Source organism: Bemisia tabaci, chromosome 1 (assembly GCF_918797505.1).
Source record: "Bemisia tabaci chromosome 1, PGI_BMITA_v3".
NCBI lineage: Eukaryota > Metazoa > Arthropoda > Insecta > Hemiptera > Aleyrodidae > Bemisia > Bemisia tabaci.
This window is the reverse complement of record NC_092793.1, coordinates 41,772,203-41,782,181: the sequence shown is the minus strand read 5'-3', so window position 1 is coordinate 41,782,181 and position 9,979 is coordinate 41,772,203. Positions and strand designations below refer to the sequence as shown.

At 39.9% G+C, this 9,979-nt stretch overlaps 1 protein-coding gene across 8 annotated transcripts in view; it reads right to left on the bottom strand.

Moving 5' to 3' along the window:
* Window positions 1-635: 635 nt before the first annotated feature.
* Shab (Shaker cognate b) overlaps window positions 636-9,979 on the bottom strand; it is a 327,591-nt gene continuing 318,247 nt past the window's right edge. For all 8 annotated transcript variants that reach the window (XM_072306433.1, XM_072306436.1, XM_072306434.1 and 5 more), the window contains one exon: window positions 636-8,598. The gene's annotated coding sequence lies outside the window, so the exon portion shown is untranslated. The remainder of the gene's footprint in view (window positions 8,599-9,979) is intronic.

Below are 9,979 nucleotides of genomic sequence, written 5' to 3'. Positions count from 1 at the left end.
ATGCGCAATTTTCGCACATTTTACAAAGTTTGGAGCCCGTCAGCGCGCTTGATTTTGCCTTGAGCATAAAAGTGTATGAAAACTTTTTATAGGAAATTTAACGAGCTTTATTTCTAAAGATAACTAATTTTATCGTCAGATCAATTTTTGGCAAGTTACAGGCCATCAGGCCATAATCCGGAAAAAAGGCCGATTTTAGGCCCTTTTTGCCAAATTTGGGAACTTTCCGGTCCGAATTTTATAGTGCTAGGTTGAAATTTGGATTCAGCGTCAAAAATTACATAGGGATCCATGAAAACACTGCTACCCGGGATTTTTGCAGGCTATGGCCCCTTTTTTGGCTTATTTGCCTGGACTATTTCTACACTCACAATACCCGGTCTAGGTGCGTCGTTGACCTCTCGTGAATTCTCCTGTTGTGCTGCGCTTGCCTATTTTGAAATCTCTGTAAATGAGAACCAATGAAGTTGATATGTGCGAGTTAATGACGGGCCTCATCAACACATTGTGTTGGAGTTCACTGCTGGTTTTTTTTTAATCATTCGTAGGTGATCGATTCACGGTTTTTAAAGAGAACAAAAATCAAGGGCGTAGGACGGGGAGGGAGGACAAAAAAGGAAAGAAAATGCGGTCGGTTAAGGAATGAAAAAACACTTTATTTATGAATTACAATTTTAGTAGCGGTTAAATAATAAAATGAAAACGAACTTAATAAAATTTCCGTGAATTTGTTTTTTCATGAATGAAAACGAGGTTTGTGTAATGAATCATTTTGTTTCTTTGCACCACATAGACTTTAGAGTATTTTGGTACCGGACTCAGAGATGGAGTTGAAAGATATGAGCCGTTATCTTTACATGACCAGCGATGTCTTTTTTTGTTAAATTACAGAGTGCCATCTTGCCCTTCCCAAAAATTGTCGAGTTAGTATCACATTCAGAAAATGCATGTAAAGAAACAAAAAATAGTATGTGATCTTTCAGTTTTGTACCTACTGTCGTTTAGACTTTCAAGTGAGTAAATTTCTGTTTCAACGTTTTGTCTACCAGGTTTTGGAATACATTTTTTCCTTTTCTTCTGGAGAAAACGCAGTTATAATTTCTAAAAGGTTGATGTCTTCTCCAACAATCACACAATTTTTGGTTGACTTCAAAGACAAGCTCAAGGCCGTTTGAACGATCAGTGGGTCTGCATCTCCATCTGGAATTTCATTTGCAATACTGATGTTTCTGATTGTTTATTGTATAGCATTTCTATCAGTCTTGTTTTGTTTCCGTCATTAGATAAAAACTTTCCCTGGATTAAAGTTACTTCCGTTTCTTTATGAAAAGCAATTTCATTGACCATTGCTTCACCGTACTTGTGGGATCTCTCCGCATTTTTTGTTGACGGTGTGTCACGCGAGTAACCGTCTAAAATAATGAGGAGATTCCTACTAAAATTCCGAAGGACATGGGATACGTAATTTTCTAAAATATCTCTAAATTTGACTGCTCCCTGGGGCCACACTGCGCGGTGTAATTAATAGAAATCTACCATCAAGAATATTATTCGCTGTTACTTCGGTAGGTAAGCCTTTTTTTCTAGTTTCGGATCAAAAATGGTGAACAAAGAGGCTTTTTCGTTATCCGCATTCTATTGGTATCAAACAGGGACCGTGGGTACGGAGATGACCCATACTTGAGAAATTCCTGAAGGCCGTCTTGCGACGTCATGAAAGTGGAAATGCGTTGAAATCTTATCTAATCTAACTATATTATCAAATCCTAAGCCCTAAAATTGTCAAAATCTGTTCCGCGCTGTCCTAAAGTTACCGTTAGAGCGAGAATATGGAAATTTTACGGAGTTGTGACACCTGTGTGCTGTAGCACGGCGCGATCTCCTTTTTTTGAAATTTTCATTTTTAGCCGAGTTGTTGCGAAAAATTTGCAAATCTATTTTTGCCTATTTCGTGACTAATATTGATCCTATGAACTTGAAATTCGTCATGATGAAGGGGGCGAGCTGAAATGGTTACGCTGAAGCTTTTTCTCCATAACATGTTTACAATTGGTCGAGTTATCGCAAAAATCTAAAAAATTCACCGTGTCTATGTCGCGGTGTACAGAGCATACCATTGAAGTCTCAACATAGACCTTTCTACCCACTGATGCAGCCTTATACGCACACGTGCACCCCGAAGCCCGATTTTTGAAATTTTCACTCACGCGAGAGTGCCTTTCTTCCAAATTTGCGAAACTGGGACAAACAGTATGATTGTCAGATTCCGCAGGAATAACACGGATTCTCTTTACAGACAAATGGGCGTTTTCGTAATTTTTTGGGACAGACGGCAGCGTCCTAAAAGACCCATAAAACTCTCGCGTAACAGTTTACGAGCCAAGAGGGTCGCGGTCGCTCTCGCCCGAGTCCACAAGTTCGATTTCAAATACTGCGGTATGAGTGCGATTCGCATGGTTTCATTCAAACGCGCATGAACGAAAATGCGGGAATTAATCGTAGAATTGAACGTATTTCTGCCAAACGGAACTATGTTTATCATGACGTGAACCCTGCTATGCATATATTCTTATGGGTCTCGGGACTCATATCTTAATGCACATAGTTCCGTTTGGCAGAAATACGTCCAATTCTACGGCAGTCAATCATTTTTATACTAGCGAAATGCCCGTGACTGGAATCACGGGTCTAGAGGCCGCTAAAATATCTATAACCCCGAAAAAATGGTGGTAGGGGAGCAAGACATGCCAAAAAAAAAAAAAAAAAAAAAAAAAAAAAAAAAAAAAAAAAAAAAAATGCTCAAATCGATAGAAAAATGAGTTGAGAGGAGAGGGTGATGGAGCTAGAAAAATGAGTTGGGGGGGGGGAGGTAGAATAAATGCTGGCAAAAAAATTAGAACTAACCTAGCAAGGATTTATTAAAGAAAAAGAAATTGAAATAAAACATCAGCGGATAGCAAACAAAGGTTACTAAGGAAACCAAGGAATGGGACTTTCATAAAAACAGATTAGTGGAAAACAGCGTAAGTAGGGCACTCACGTTAATTATCGTTTATAAGTAAACGGTAAGTGCGATTTAACCAAAAATCTATACAAATCTTTATAAGACCAAAATGGACAAAATTACAAAATTTGAATAGGCTAACGTAAATCTAACGATAGTTATCGTGAACGAAAGAATAAACGACATAGGTCGGGTAACTATTATAGGTGGCATGGGATGGGAAGCTCCGAGACCTCCTAAATTTGCGTATCTGGTAACGCTTAATTCCGGCGTTCTACCGGGGGGCGATCTTCATGATTTTTGCGGTTATCGACAAGCAATTGTCTCTAGATAAGCTTGCTTTATTTAGATTTTGAAAATAGGACCCAGGTTTTTTTATATTGCAAGGTAAATTTGCAAATTCTCCCATTTAAACAATGTATTTTTTTTTCCTTAGTTCGTTTGAGCGTTCTACGGGGCCGATTTCCATAATTTTTCCGGTTATCGACGGGTGATAATCCCTAAATGAGCCCAATGTGATGAGAGTTTGAAAAAAGGACCTAGGTTTTTTTATATTAGAGGAGAACAGAAGGCTTAGAAAGGGGGGGGGGCAAAATTTGAAATTCCCGCCAATGAAAAATGACGAGAATTTCAAATTTAGCGGAAAATTGAAGTAAGCGGGAAATGTTGAATCTTGGTCTGTTAGTAGGGTAAGTGCATCAAGGGTATGCTCCTTTGCTAGAGACCATCCAAAAGCGACGAAACGCTCCGTTCCGTTTCGTGTAAGTCTTGGCATGAAGCTTGAGATAAATGCCGATTTTCATTTGATTCTCATAGGTCCAATTGCTCCCGACCAGAGGGAGATTGGATAAATGGACATATTTTTATCAAACGGAACTATGTGGATTATGACGTGAGCCCTGTTACGCACATACTCTCATGAGTCTCAGGGCTCACGTCTTAATGCACATAGTTCAGTTTGATATAAATACGTCCAAATGAGAGTCGGGTATATGAATATCTTTTCATTTTCTTTGGCCGTTCTTTTGTCGACGCGGGCCTAAGAGAACGCGAAGCGTCCTCTGGGGGATGGGCCGCGGAGCGGCCAGGGGGCACAGCCCCCTAGTAATCAGATAAAATAACAAATAATATCATTTTCTTGGACTTTAAAAGTGTTAAACCCACGTCCATGTCTAAATTTCGGCCTACCTATCCTTTTACGCGATGATTTCCTTTCGCCAATTTTTTCTGGGAATCTTCCCAAGATTCTAAGTTCGCCAAGTTCTGAGCTAGACTTATTTTTTCAAATTTTTGATCTGTTGAAAATCTGTGAATCGACCTCACACAAATGATGGCGAGGGCGATGATTAGGATTAAAGTTTCATCAAAATACGTTTCCTTCCTTTTTACTTGTACCTCGCCCACAGGCTATTGCTCGAGCATCCAAGTTTACTGATTGAAAACAGAATTCGGCGTAGCAAACAAGGTAATTGTACATAGTTGTTGCATACGCATGTACATTCCAGGCATGTATATAGGGTGACGGAGTGAGGAGGTCGTGATACTCGACGGCGCAGCAACCGGCGGGGCGCGGCATCGCGGTCTAGAGCTGTACTTATGCGTGCACAGTGAGGTAGCGCGCTATGATGCCCTTACGCGGCGGTCATTTTGAGTGTCAAGGAGTTCCTGGAGCAGAAAAAGCGTAACAAACTTTTCCGTGCAGAATTTGGTGAATAATATTTTTCTGACAAACGCAACTCGCCATCTCCAACCGCTCTCGAGATATAGCCGGAAAACCGATTTCTTAGCCTTTTTGGGTTTCTTTTGGGGGGCTGGGGGTGCTAAGCACGAGGGATACCAATGGGGGCTTTTAGCATGTGCCTCTCTAGACCCTAACAAGCAACTTTAGCCAAAATTTGCCTGTATGGCGGGAGTTTTTGCCCCTAATTTTCCTAATTCGACTGGACTACGATGTTAAATGTGTATTCGAAGGCTGTTCATTCAACACCCTGAACGTGCTTCGGCAGGCGATTGCCGCGTACTTAACGGCCTTCAAATTGTACACGCCTCTGCCGAGCGCGTATATCTCCGGGCTCCGGTTATCTATTTTGCCCGCTGCGCCGTCCCGCCCATCGCCGGGCCACTCGCGTCGCGACGCTGACCGTAACCTTATGGTGCGGCTTATTTCCGTCATGTAGGAAAATCGATGAGGTCCGGGTGGCAATCGGTTCTATCTATGAAAATAAGAGGTTGTATAAAATTTGAGCCAATTTGAGGCTTTTTTAGATGATGCTCACAATCAAAGGGATCAAAACTATGGGCAAAATTACATTGGTTTGAATGGGCGGAAAAACGTCTGACTGAACTGATCTGCGAAAATGCGTTTTTTGGATCTAAAATCCACTGAAATGAAGGAAACCTGACCAGCTCTTAGAGAGGCATCCAGAGGCCCATTTGAAACGAGAAAATCACATTTTTTATCCCTGAGTAGGGACAAGGGGGTCACGGCGTAGCTGGTTTTGAGGCGCCGCGCCCCCAGCTAGGTGATCGCTTTTGAGACTTTCTGATCGAACTATAGAGGCATTGTGAGAGCACGTCTCTCAAAAAGGCACGGCTATATTAAAAATATCATGAGAAGCGGATTGAATCCTAGATTGAATAGTTTTATCTTTCTGTTTCATTTTCTTCCATTTTTGAAAGATGTTTTGCTTTTTAAAAAATCTACCATACGGGTTTACATGAGCTCTTCGAATACTTTACGTCCTTGAGATGATGCGTGTATCTCTGAGGCGTCGGAAAACACAATGGAGGTGTTGCATGTGTGAGGAATTTGCGCTTTGACTGTTGATTCTGATGCAAAAGTTTGCGAGAACCACGATGGTGCCACTGGTTTTCTCTGAAATCAACTCCCAAGCTCAGAAAAGCTCTCAAGTTGAGGCCAAAATGGAGGGGATATCCCACGCTATCTTGAGAGTCCACCTCTACATCAAGACAAACTCTCCATGCAAAGATAGGGAGCAAATACATTAGCAGGGTTGACGTGTTTTTAGTTTTGGAGTCCCCAAATAAAGAGACAGCCCTGTCAATGTAGTTGCTCCCATAGGCGTAGCTAGGGGGGTCCTGGGGGGGGGGGCAGAAAAACGGGATCCTCCATTCCTCACATCCCCCCCGCTCTCTTCACCACGAGAGGTGGTCCCACGCCCCCCCCCCCCCCCAGAGAAATTTCCTAGCTACGCCCCTGGTTGCTCCCTATCTTTGCATGGAGAGTTTGTCTTGATGTGGAGGCGGACTCTCAGGATACCGTGGGATGTCCCCTCTATTTTGGCCTTGACTTCAGAGCTTTTTTTGAACTTGGGAGCTGATTTCAGAAAAACCCAGTGGCACCATCCTGTTTCTCGCAAATTTTTACAAAAGAATCAACAGTCAAATCGCAAATTCCTCACACATGCAACATCTCCATTATCGGAAAGGGAATACCTTATACTCAAAAATCGCCCGTGAAAGAAATCTGAGAGACCACTTAAAATCCTTTTTCCAAGATTAGAAAAATTATTTCTCCGTAAAGTACTCAACGCAAGGCATCGATTTAGGGGTACAGCCTTAACATTTTGCGTGGCAAATATAAGCAACCACAACGTTTCGTTGGTTTATAAGACGATTCTGAGACATTGTAAATGCAGGTCATACCTATACATATTGGAGGCATATTCAAGATAGCAGTTAGTTAAATGAGTAATCTAAGTTTTCAGTAAGTACGATACATAATTAAAAACTTATCGGGATACGCAGAGGCGCATCCATTTCAAACTAGGCTTACTAAGTGATCAAAATTCTGTTTTACGATCTACTCATTAAGTGTTGATGGACTCCACGAACACCCAAAATCAATATTAGGTGTTCATAGACTCCACGACCACGTTAAATCATTATTAGGTGTTCATAGACTCCACGAAGCAAGTTTTCTCAAATTATTTAAAGCTAAGCTGATGCCTGACTTTTTATAAGGACTTACAACTTTTGAGGATGACTTCAAACTTTCAAACTTGAACTTTTAAAAACTTACAACTTCTAAAAAATCGCGCAGTGCCAAATTTATTCAGTCCTTTAAAATAAAATTGATGTTCATGGACTCCATGAACGTGGATTGATTGAAGATGCTAATTAAAGATTTTTGTTCATGGTGTCCATGAATTGTGGATAGAATGAGGCGTTACCGTGGTGATCCGCTGGCAGAAGTAACAGGGGTGGACCCGCGATGAGAAATTAAGTGGTACCATTGAGCATTAAGTTTTCTTGTGGGCCTACCTTTCGACTTGTTTGGGCTTGTTTTGAGACTGTGTTTATACCTGATGTACTTATTGATCGATTTGAGTTATGATTCCAATTTGGAGAATTGCGGAACTAACTGGTTGGATGACCTTCGTGAATTTAGAAATAATGGATAACCCGTTCGAACTCCTATACATTTAAATGGAAATAAGCGAATTGGATCATTTGAACTTGGTGAGCAAAGCTTCATATATATATATATATATATATATATATATATATATATATATATATTTTGTTGTGTGTGTGTGTATCGCAAAGGCCGCTTCGCGGCTAGCGAAATCGTCGTAATTGCCCGTTGGCGGTTATTGAGCAAATAATTTTAATTGAATAACAAAACGATGTTTCGAAGACATTTCTCGCCGAAAAATATTCGTAATGACTTTCTCCTTACTCTGAATTTTGATTCTTTTTTTGGAAGCCGACCATGACAGGGCTACATATCCACAGGGTCCATGACTAAACAAAGGCCTCTGAAAGTAAAGACCCGATCTATTAAAACTCTGACCTTTGAACTCCCCCTCCTTACTCCGGCCCATCGACTGTCTTAATTCCCTTCCTCATCCCGTCCATGGAGTGTCTTAAAAAAGATTTTATTAGAATAGAGAGGATACATATATAGAGAGAGTTTACGTCAATAGATCTCCTGCAGTTTGTTTTACAAGCATACCTTCAGAACAAACATTAAAAACTGATTTATGCTTAGTCACTGTATGATTGGATTATTATCTAACATAAAAAATGTAAAAATTAAAAATCCAATGATTGAAAAAAGGAAGTAAAAATTAACAACATGCAACATCAGCACAACAGTAAAAATTAGTCAAAGGAAAATAATATCGATTGTGATGAATAAGAAACAATATTCAATGGTACAGTATCATTTCAAACGCAGCCATATAAGAGAGTAAGAATAGGTAATGATAAAATTATGCCCATAGATTTTAAAGTTATTCAACATGGTGATTCTATTTCGGCATAATTTTTGCAGTGTATCAACATATAGATTTAATGTAAAAAATCACAGTTGTAACGTTAATCATTTTCATAGTTTATAAACAAATAATATAATTATTCAAAAGTGTTCGGGACAGAATTCGATCATACTAAACGCGAATGTTCATAATTCCATTGATTTCAAAAGAATGTAAAAATTTATTTGAATAAAAGTATAAACACAGAGCCATGAAGAATATATTATTCATGAGCATACGGAGGACATGCGATATGGTCTGTTGGTTAGTAACGACAACGGTGTAATGTACATCTGCTGCGGCAGAACACTCCTGCAAAACGATGAAGTTTTTCTTATTACGTACACAAAATGAATCATAGTTTAGGATCGTTAAGACATTCCTTAATGCTTACTTAGGCTCAAATCTATGTGTGAAAATGGATACCAGGGCAAAAAAGGACAGGAAAAAAAGAAATAACTGTAGCACTGCTAAGTGAGGCTTCAGTCATTTGAGGTTAACATCCGAAAATTTAAAATAAAAATTCTTGAGTGTTCAAAATTTTGAGAACGAGGAATCACGAAAGCTAGAAAAACTCAATCAGCTTTGAGAAAATTCCCACTAATTTTAGCAAAGATAAAGGGGATCTGCAATCACTTAGTGTCAAAACTACCTATTCACTGACAAGGCACATCGTATGCTATAAAACCATATTCCATTCATTCAAGGATACATTTATGTCCCTCCATCTTTGAGTTATTGTATTCGTCGAGCATTAATCCTTGTCAGCCGCACTCCCATACGGGCACATATCAGTCATTGCATCCGTCTCCTCTCTAAAAATTACGCCAGGTCTATCATACGCTCCCCATATATCATTTCGTGGTGAATATAGTGAATAGAGAAAAAAAGGTATAAAAACGCTCAGTTTGTATCATGTCTGACTTTTTTCCTTCCTTTCTGTTTTTTCATTTGCTTGATTAGTCAAAACATTGATTCCAGCCTTTGTCGAGTTTGAATTTTTCCTGGAGCGTTCACGACGACGACGCTTCAGCGTGCTGCCGTAATAGCGAAGAGAGCCGTAAGGGCAAAATTTTCGAAATCGAGTTTTCTTCAAAATTCGTCTAAACTCTTTTAGATGAAATTACTGAGACAGCTAAAACAGCAAAATTCATCCTAATTTAATGAGAACGAGACGTATGTAAAACCCGTAAGTGCACAAAAAATGACACAGTTTTTTTTTCAAGACAGCCGTGGATGCATGAGAGCCAATGAAAACAGTGCTTTCCAGTAAAGTGCCGCCCTCTTCTGCCAATTTCTAACCAGAAAATGTGTTTGTTGTGCGTCCAAAACGCAACCACGAAAGCATGCAGAAGATAGCACTTACGGCTGTCTTGCCTAACAATAACCTAGCATGAAAATGAAAAATACCCTTATTATGTAATGGAAAGAATATCAGTCGATTTTTAATCATCCATACGATTTCTAGGAGTCTTCCGGACGATTAGTGGCAATTTGACAAAGAACGGAGGCTTCTCTCAATAAAATGATCTTGTCAGAAGCTTCTAAGCCCGTTTTCTCAAAACTTCATTTTTGCACTTACGGCTCTCTTCGCTATCACGGCAGCGTAGCAGAACGCTCCTACAGAACATCTTGTGACCTTGGTCTTAATGTTCTTCCATGGAACAATGATAAGAGCCCTCGTTGCTTCACG